This window comes from Ylistrum balloti, unplaced genomic scaffold, assembly GCF_031769215.1.
Source record: "Ylistrum balloti isolate Yb309-2 unplaced genomic scaffold, AGI_CSIRO_Ybal_v1 Utg371000, whole genome shotgun sequence".
NCBI classification, from domain to species: Eukaryota; Metazoa; Mollusca; class Bivalvia; order Pectinida; family Pectinidae; genus Ylistrum; species Ylistrum balloti.
Window position 1 is genome coordinate 723,593 of NW_026782558.1, and position 10,827 is coordinate 734,419.

The 10,827-nt window shown below is 36.2% G+C and overlaps 1 long non-coding RNA gene across 1 annotated transcript; it reads left to right on the forward strand.

Moving 5' to 3' along the window:
• The first annotated feature begins 484 nt into the window (after window positions 1-484).
• LOC132559954 (uncharacterized) lies at window positions 485-4,126 on the forward strand. Its single transcript, XR_009554642.1, has 2 exons — window positions 485-1,894; window positions 1,935-4,126. It is a non-coding gene; the product is annotated as an uncharacterized LOC132559954 (long non-coding RNA).
• Window positions 4,127-10,827: the final 6,701 nt, after the last annotated feature.

The window sequence follows — 10,827 nt, forward strand, 5'->3', positions numbered from 1 at the left end:
ATTGTTAACAGTTTCCCTCACGTTGCCTTGTACCATCCACTGCCTTCAGCCTGTTGTAAATCTCTTTGTCATTTTAATTCTCTAATCTTATTTGTGACCAAATTACTGACTTTTTTTTTGAGAATATTTGCAAACATGTCTTTTAAAACTCTCTCCTAATTTATAAGATTTTTTTTATAAACACGAGTTCTAAGATAACTTGAGAAAATATTAATGAAATTTTAAAATAAAAATTAATTTTTTTTTTTTAATTATTTCACTTGAAGTAGTAGAAAATTTATTTCAAATTTTTTTTTATAATTGTATGAGATATTAAAATGACTTTGCATAAGTGTGTTTATGTAGTATTTATCAGCTACTTTTAAAGATTATTAAATAGAATTTCAATTAATTTTTAAGGCTATGTAAATTATTTACAGTTTCATTCCACCATGAAAATTTGTTGTTGAATAGAGTTTTATAGTCTATTTTAAGTCACTGATCACAAAGCTTTTTTTCCACAGTTATCACTTGTTTTCTCATTTTCACCGTTCAAATTATTCCTGAGACAAAGTATTATAGATTAAAGTGATCTTGATGGATAAATGGTGAAAGATTTTAAAGTAATTTTCTGACCCCAAGATATCCGGAAACAAGAAATCTGTTTTTATGAATGAATTTAGGTGTTCCTGATATCAATCACATCATCCTGTTTTGTGGGGGAAATTTGCTCACTAAAACACTTAGTATTATTTTCTAAAAACATTTGTTTTATCTTAAAGTATTTTGCATCCCATTCAGAGCTGTACATTAAACCTGTATTGTGGACTTGATTTTTTTTGGTCACATTTTATGGTTTTCGAGCTAACTATTTTTGGCTCGTTATGATGTTTAAGCCTGGTAAGTTTTAGTTTAGCACCAGGATGAAAAGGCAATCCAGCAGTATATGTAAAACAATTCGTCAGAGTCTTTATTTGAGTGCAATGTTTATACACCAGAAGTGCTGAAATAAGATTACTGCCAAAATATAATTTTCTGTGAAATCATTCATTTTCGTGGGGTTTTATTTTCGTTGTTTTCTTAATCTGTGCATTCATTTGTCCACAAACTGTTAAAATTGATAGTAATAGGTTCATTTAGCTATATTTATCCACAAAATTAAGTGTCCAGGGAAGTTTCCTTTTATTAAATTTTTTTTTTTTTTTTTGTAATGACGAAAATTCAGCTCTGCAAAAAAGTGTGACTTTACAGTAATATTGTTAAACCATGATTTTCCATTACGATGACATTCATTACTAAGATATAATTTACCACTGAAATTCAACGGACTTACATGTTATCCAGCAATCAGCTACATGATTTTAAAAAGAAAAATATACAAAACTGTACAAGAAGCACTGTAGAAATTAAATGATACATTGTCAAGCTTTGTGATCTCACCACTGTAGAGAATTTGTTACCATGTATTTTTTTATCACCACATTATAGATAATGTTGATAGTATATATTGTATGTATTTTGAGAACCACTGACAGCTGTGTAGGGGGTACAGGTTGATCCACTGACAGCTATGTAGGGGGTACAGGTTGATCCACTAACAGCTGTGTGGAGGGAACAGGTTGATCCACTGACAGCTGTGTAGGGGTTACAGGTTGATACACTGATAGCTGTGTAGGGGGTACAGGTTGATCCACTGACAGCTGTGTAGGGGATACAGGTTGATCCACTGACAGCTGTGTAGGGGATACAGTTTGATCCACTGACAGCTGTGTAGGGGGTAGAGGTTGATCCACTGACAGCTGTGTAGGGGGTACAGGTTGATCCACTGACAGCTGTGTAGGGGGTACAGTTTGATCCACTGACAGCTGTGTAGGGGGTACAGGTTGATCCACTGACAGCTGTGTAGGGGGTACAGGTTGGTCCACTGACAGCTGTGTATGGGATACAGGACACAGGTTGATCCACTGACAGCTGTGTAGGGGGTACAGGTTGATCCACTGACAGCTGTGTAGGGGGTACAGTTTGATCCACTGACAGCTGTGTAGGGGGTACAGGTTGATCCACTGACAGCTGTGAAGGGGGTACAGGTTGGTCCACTGACAGCTGTGTAGGGGGGTAGAGTTTGATCCACTGAGAGCTGTTAGGGGGTACAGGTTGATCCACTGACAGCTGTGTAGAGGATACAGTTTGATCCACTGAGAGCTGTTAGGGGGTACAGGTTGATCCACTGACAGCTGTGTAGGGGGTACAGGTTGATCCACTGACAGCTGTGTAGAGGATACAGTTTGATCCACTGACAGCTGTGTAGGGGGTACAGGTTGATCCACAGACAGCTGTGTAGAGGGTACAGGTTGATCCACTGACAGCTGTGAAGGGTGTACAGGTTGATCCACAGACAGCTGTGTAGAGGGTACAGGTTGATCCACTAACAGCTGTGTAGGGGATACAGGTTGATCCACTGACAGCTGTGTAGAGGATATGGTTTGATCCACTGACAGCTGTGTAGGGGGTACAGGTTGATCCACTAACAGCTGTGTAGGGGGTACAGGTTGATCCACTGACAGCTGTGTAGGGGATACAAATCAATTCATCAACAACTCCAGCCATTATGTATTATATCAAATAATTAGTGCAATGATTTTTGTTTCTCTGTGTATTCTGTTTAGTACCTGTATTACATGACATTCCTATAGATTTTAAATCAATTTCCCAAGGACCATTGTGTTGTGCTTTTGCTATTTTGTAGTTAAATGTATGGTGTTCCTCTTCTTTTCTTTATTCAGAAATACAATAAAGAAACAAAAATCGATACATATGAAAATAAAATACATGAAGAAAAGTTTGTGGCATTGCATGATTTCTGTGAAAAAATCATTGTTTTTACTGCAAGCTTATGGTTCAACATGAATATTTGAACCTCCAACAGTAATTTTTACAATATCTAGGAATTTGGCAACCACAGAAAAATCTTATGATGTGTTCCATCCATACCACAGAAAAATCTTAAGATGTGTTCCATCCATACCACAGAAAAATCTTATGATGTGTTCCATCCATACCACAGAAAAATCTTAAGATGTGTTCCATCCATACTACAGAAAAATCTTATGATGTGTTCCATCCATACCACAGAAAAATCTTAAGATGTGTTCCAAATGGAATAGTAATACAGTGTATATGTTTACTAGCTTACCTGGCCCAAAGGGTTCAGCGAGCATATGACATACTACAGGGTCTGTCATCTGTCATCTGTCCTCCATTTTCAATTTTTCAAAACTGCTGGGTAATTTGAACCAGATTGAAGACAGCATACACTATTGACTCATATAAAAACTACTTAAGCAAAGTGGAGATCTATCCCTTTAATCATGACCATAAATCAATATTGTTGAATTTTGAAAAGAAATTGCCACCAGTGTGTACAAGATGATACCTTCACACTTTGATACAAAGATTAATTTTCAGTGTGTCAGCAAGATTTGAATTTTTTAAGAATATGAAATTCGGTTTAAGAAAAGAACAGAAATGATGTAAAATTTCAAAACTTTTAAGATTGGTTACAAAAATAAAAGGAGATTGTGTAAAAATGTTTTCAAAATAAGGGGAAAAAACATTCTGTTTTATTTATTTATATTCACCTCAGTTGACTGTAGTATCGATAAATATTTATAATGAAATACTAATGAAAGGTAAAACCTCTCTTAAACTCTTGATTAGAAGGTAGACTAGATTTGTAACACACAAACATGTGTTGTTGTATCGCTACCCTTACAGTTCATTGAGATGATACTTAGAAGTGTATTATGATATCTTGAATAACAGTTTAGATGAAAAAGGATTTTTTAAATATCTCCAATCATGTAGCAGATGTAGAGCATGTGATCGTGGGGCACAGTGCTTAAAATGTGATGTGATTATGAATAAACTGTATACATGCTGAGTATGGTCTGTTATACAGAAATAAGACTACAGGAATATTACACATATAGATTACTCATTTTGAATACCATGAAATAAAAAACTTGTCACATCAAGAGATTAAGATACTAACATTAGGAATTTGTTTCATTGTTATTTTTCATTATGTTTTTATGTCATATCTTGTTTATAATAAGAATAAATTAATAAAAAGTACTTGTGTATAAAACCTGGTTATTATGTCTTTATTTTTTTCTCAGTAACCCTACATTCCATACAATGAATTGAAAAATGTTTAAATTGACACAAGGATGTCAGATACTGATAAGGTAAGACAGGATGTCATATTTAATAAACCGACTAACCTATCTTCCATTTTGAAAGTCAGATTTGCTGAATAACTCATGTCAAGGTCACACAGAAGGGTATTCTCTCGACATTATCTTGTTCAAGGTCACTGAAAGTAGGGTTTTCTGTCGACATTATCTCTGTCAAGGTCACAGAAAGAAGGGTATTCTTTCAACAGTACCTCGTGTCAAGGTCACTGAAAGTAGGGTATTCAGTAGACAGTACCTCGTGTCAAGATCACAGAAAGTAGGGTATTCTTTCGACATTATCTCAAGTCAAGGTCACAGAAAGTAGGGTATTCTGTCAACAGTACCTTTTGTCAAAGTCACAGGAAGTAGGGTATTCTGTCAACAGTACCTTGTGTCAAAGTCATGGAAAGTAGGGCATTCTGTCGACAGTACCTCATGTCAAGGTTACACAGTAGTGTTCTGACTACAGTACCTCATGTCAAGGTCACACAAAAGGGTATTCTGTCCAGAGTACCTCATGTTAAGGTCACGGAGATTTTTCTGACTACAGTACCTCATATAAAGGTCACACACACGGTAGGATATTCTGACTACACTACCCCATGTCAAGGTCACACAGACAGTAGGATATTCTAACTACAGTACCTCATGTCAGGGTCACACAGAAGGGTATTCTGTCCAGAGTACCTCATGTTAAGGTCACACAGTAGAGTGTTCTGACGCACTACCACATGTTAAGATCACACAGAAGGGTATTCTGTCGACATTATCTCGTGTCAAGGTCACTGAAAGTAGGTTATTCTGTCGACAGTACCTCGTGTCAAAGTCACAGAAAGTAAGGCATTCTGTCGACAGTACCTTGTGTCAAGGTCACTTAAAGTAGGGTATTCTGTTTACAATGCTTCCTGTTTAAGTCACAGACAGTGGTGTAGTTTTCTGACTTGATTATTCACTGTCTGATAGTTCACAATCACAGTTCACAGTCGTCTGAGTATTTCCGTAGAAGCCTTCTGGAGACACTGGAGAGCATGGTTGAGTATGCTTTTTTAATTCTAAAATCACCCAAGCGGTGTTTTCTAATCTGGAAGGCCCGACAAAAAAGTCATTACTGTGTTAAGGTGATCGGCTCAACATTACTCGATCTGGCAACTAATTATTTTCTATTGGTAGTAACAATGATATTGACTTTTTGTTTCCACATTAAAAGCACTCCCAAGCAATAGAACTTAAAAGCATAGTTGAGTGACTTTGACCTCTGACCCAGAGGGGCGGACGAATTTGATAAAAGTATCCTCTTTCGATCTGTGATCTAGAGAACGTGGTTTGAAATGCAATACATTTAACCCTGTCTTTAGCCTGGGTAATGGTACAACTCTGCGTGACCGCGTGTCTTTAAGCACATATATGACAATTACGGTCCCATAATTGCTATCGTCTGACGAAAGCTTTCATTTGCCACCGGCGCCGTGTTCCTGTTTTTTTTTCTTCCGCTTCATGTTAACGTTTAATGAGTTTCTTTAAAATTTTAGATATTTTGTCGATGTTTTTTTTTTTATTGTCAAAATTACTCATACAATTGTGCAAGTGTTTTACACCTTTGTTTGTGAAATAATAGGCAGCTTTGTAAAGGGTGAAACTTTAACGAATTAAAAGTAGTGAAATGTCAGTGTTATGACAAAAAACACAGTTCACGTAAAGTATACCGGCCACGCCTTTCTCCTAAAGTATGAAACCCTAGTCAAGTTTAATTGACCTCACACCAGAATATCCCAATCACCAATATCTATACAGAGGTATGACAAGAGTTGTGAATTACCTGCATCATATACATACGCCAGCCACAGGCGTCCATGCCAGTGTTTAAGTATTTATAATCGTTTTCAGCACAACATACTTGTATATCCCGCGTACCAATCTATAGTGGTTGTTTTTCGGTGACGGCAACGCGATTAAATAAAACCTCTTACTCGGCAATAAACTTCATTTTTTCTCTTCAAAATAGCACTTCGATACAATCGAGGAAGGTCTATGCATGTTTGCAATACGGGTATACAAAAGACACACAAATGAATTGCACTTTTGAATACAAATTTAGAGTTAGATAAAGGTAAGGCCAAATGATGAATTCAAAGTGCATCAGCTGTTTCGTCCTTCTACGATTTCATCAGTGATGCCGAAATCTTTAGACCTAGGAGCGACTGAGAAAAATTTTAAAAATTTAAAAGAAATATATTTTTAGAGATTGGTTAGGAGTAACGCCCTAACCTTAGTACATTTCGTTTTTAACGTCAAGTGCACTTGAATTAAAATGGGGCATGCGGGTTACGGTAAACCCGGGAGACCAAGACCCCGCCAGCAGTGTCTGTCACAGGTATGGGAAACAAGTTCAAACATTCACTTCAATGAGAATTTCTCCTTGTAAATAAATGTTAGCAAAAAGCGTATGCGCGGTTCAGAAACGAAATTTTAACGTTGCATGTGAAGCCAGACGTTTCTTTACATGAAAATACTGCTTCAAACATGTGTTTTTTTTAACCATTTAATTCCTTTGGCTTGTCGCGTGTCCGAAATTCTTAACCGTCATTTCGTTACCATTTTTTCATGAAAGCACGTTGAAGATCCGAGGTGTGTGGTTCGATTCCTTCCCGGAGCGTTTTGCGTTTCAGAAATCTGAGGTTACCGACCATCCCATGTTGTATTCTGGGCAAGAATTTTGTCCCTGATCAACAGACAGGCCTTCCGTATGATGTTTAGTGACACAGATGAAATCTACTAGATGTGACCTCACTTCAAAATGACTCGACAAAATGTAACCATACACTAGGCGATCACACCAAAACGAAACAAAGAGCAACATAATCACACAAGCAAACAGAAAACAAGTTAGATATTCTAGTCGTAGTAGACTTCTGTTGCTGCTAGTGGTCCTCCATACTAATGTACACGTGATAGCCGAGTTAATGTGACGATAACAAGTACTGTTTAAATGTCTAGGAATCTTTGTGGTATGCAGTACCATGTTCTTTAACAAACGTCAATCATTACAAGCATTTCAAAGACATAAATCACAAACTATTAGGAGCTTGACAGATAGAATGTGACATACCTGTATATGTACCTGTGTTTATGTTCTTACGTAGTACAGGTGCTACAGGTGTTAATGAAGTCACCGGATCGCTCTTACCTGAACTTGAAGACTTTTTTATGAGCTAAATTTTGAAGAGACCGTTTGAGGATTAGAGATAAGCCTGACTTACGACAATGATGAGTTACTGGGCCCTCTTCTTGTTTACATCTTATGTCATTGTCAACATGTTTCAAGGTAAATATCACGTGACGGTGTGCATCTATCGATAGTTTTTCTTTATATGTTTGTTATAGTTATTACCTTTTTCATTCTTTCTTTTTTTTATTGCGTGTCAGTGTTAAAAATTAGTTAACATTGCAAATGTGTTTTCCCCTTATGCAAGAAAACTACACGTAATCTGACAAATAATTACATGTATTATAAACATATGACTTTATTAACACGTCTAAGGAATGTAACTATTTATTCAAAATAACGAACATGCCGTTGTCAATAATTTTTCATCGATAACAAAAAAAATCTTCTTTTTTTTTAAATTTTTTTATTGGTTTTTAAGAGTAGAAGTAGATTTCTCACATCTGTTTATAATTTAACTGTGAACATCTACTTGCTATGAACACTTTCCTTCCTTCCAGGACCGCTGTTTGTGTCCGCTAACTCAATGGACGGATGTGAAAACGGGACGAACAGACTACATGGTAAGACTGTATCTAATTTGTTGTTTTACAAGATTCTGTTGTAAACGAAAAACTCAGCAGATTGTATACATTCACTGATAAAATGGATTGTCATCATTTTGTCTATTTACTCAACCACATTTTTTAGAGATGGAGTGGGGGGGAGGAGTTGTTGTTGAAAGGAATGTCTTTCATTATTCCTCTACATGATCGTATGAGGCAACTAATTCTTACATACTTGGAGTTTAGAAGTTCGTTACATTTTTTCACAGTGAAGTTTAAGTTTTTAGGGCACAATATATATTTTACTTGAAAATAACAAGTTTAGTATTTGTACTGAAAAGCATTCCTGAATGCATTGTGAACTTAAGGAACGATAACTCGGGTAGAGGTAGCACAATAGAATGATAGGAAACTCGCTTTAATTAAGTGTGTTGGTAACTTAATGTAAATCCTTTGATGGTCAGTATCTAAGACGAAAGTTATTTATCCGGCGGGGTGATGATAATAAAGCACGCATTCGAAGTGACATCAGTGAAAGTGCGAAAAAATATAATAGATACAACATTCATTGGTTCTAGGTAAGTAACAATTCTATTGCTAAAACTGCTGAAACTTTGCGCGCCGTTACTGAGTCTGTGAGAGGCGCAAAATGTTGGAACACCTTGCAAATGGAATTTTCAACGTCCTTCCCCTCGTGTTTTTAGAATCGTCGGAAAACCGTGCACCTTATTGTTCCCTCTTCTCTCTAGCTAAGGAGGAGTGCAAACCTGGGCTAAGCCACAGCCACAAGGTGATAAGTTTATTATACTGCAGATACAAAAACATAAGATTGCGCGTGGGCCCAGGGGCGTAGCTAGCCCAGCTGAAATGTGTAAGCCCAGACGAGGGATCTGAATTTCACGATTTCAAAGATGTTTTGAATCGTTTTCTGAGACAGTTTTTTATATTTATTTAAAAACAAACTTCAACCCCTGATATTTATTTTCAACCTTAGTTTTGTGATTTTGTACGACATACTCTATGCACGGATTTTTTTGTATGTGTAAGCCCGGGCTTCTTTCTATGGAAGCTACGCCCCTGCGTTGGCTCCTGGGAAATCTAGGGTCAAACTTGGTAGGGAGGTAAAACTGAAAATGGTACTGTCATTTTAATAACTTAGTTTTTGTGTTTCTCATTAACAACGCAAATGTGATACAGGGAGTGATTTTCTCAGTGCTTGATGGGGAAAATCACACTTCTTTCCAATTCACTTGTTTATCCGTGAATTATGGCCTAAGGACTTCAGAAAATCTCTCTCTGTCTCTGTCTATCTCTGTCTCTCTCTGTCTCTGTCTCTGTCTCTCTCTGTCTCTGTCTCTATCTCTCTCTGTCTCTCTCTCTCTCTCTCTCTCTCTCTCTCTCTCTCTCTCCCCTCTCTCTCTACTCCTCCTTCCTCTCTCTCCCTCTCTCTCTCTCTCTCTCTCTCTCTCTCTCTCTCTCTCTCTCTCATAGTCTGAAAACATGTGTTACATTTCTTAACAAATCGACAACAAAGAAACTGTATTTCTCATTTTAAAACTGCGGTCACAAATAATTTTCTCCGTCGATTTGAATGCTAACAGCGTGCTCGTAGTCCTTGTTATTCATTTGTTTAAGAATGAAAAGGGAGGATTTGTTTGCCATTCGGTCGAGAGATCGTCGTTTAAAAATTGGTGTTATTCAGACATAACAATTTTCAAATAGGTATACAACGGTATTGTAAGAAAATAATTATGTAATGTAAATTACGGTATATAGACCATTGGGAGATTTCTATATAAATCTGTTTAGCGATGATGGAGGACTTTATAACGTGAATTAAACATTTCTTTTAAATATCTTTCTGTTATCTGATCTGTACGAGATATTATCTACATTATCGCGTCCCGTATATTATAGGTGCAATTGACATTCAATTCTAAAGGGTTTCTGTTCTCTCTCTTTTTTTAAAAAATACATTTCTTTCACAGTATGCAGCAAAGAATATTTTGCTGATGTTTTGTGTCATGCTTATAAGTACATTTATATTCCTAAATGATATACTGACATAAGAGACGAAAGGCGCGGCCACGTTATAATTTTTAAATATCAGTAGACTCAAGAACTCGAGTTTGTGCTTCAGGATAATTATAGCCGGTCATTTGAACAGAATTAACTTTATAAATGAGATTAAACAGACATTTTTTCCCTGTGATTTATCTTTCATAACTACAATTGAAATAAATTTAATCGTACTGCATTCATAGCGGTTATAAATCACATTCCTGTCAAGTATTTCAACTTTCCCGAATCCTTTGCTATAACACTTTGTAAGGAATGGACGTCATGATATGTTCATAATTTTTTGTGACTATAAATTAAAATCTACCGCTAGGTGAACAAAACGGGGCACAATATTATTACCTCTATATTTTTTTTTTTTTTTTTTTACATTTTTTTACGTTTAAGTCAGAGAGAGAAAAAATAAATAAAAACAGCATAAAAGTTTGTAGTTGACATTAGAAAATGTCCTATATTAAGTAATTAATGGATGTCATCAAAAAGAAGATGTACAATATACTTTAGATGATGTTTGGAGACGAGTGCTCTTACACCTGGTGTATTAAAGGGACATAACTGCGTTTTTCAGATCAAGCAACTAAATTAACTACAGCAAATAACATACCTTAATAAGTAATAGATTATCATTAAACGATATATCAAATCGTCCATCACTAACTATTTATGTCATTTTTACCGTATGTTGAGTAGCTATCATTAAGTTCCCTTTATCCAGGGACTCTCAACCTCAAGGGCTGGATGATGTAAAAACACTGCCAAGTCTTTG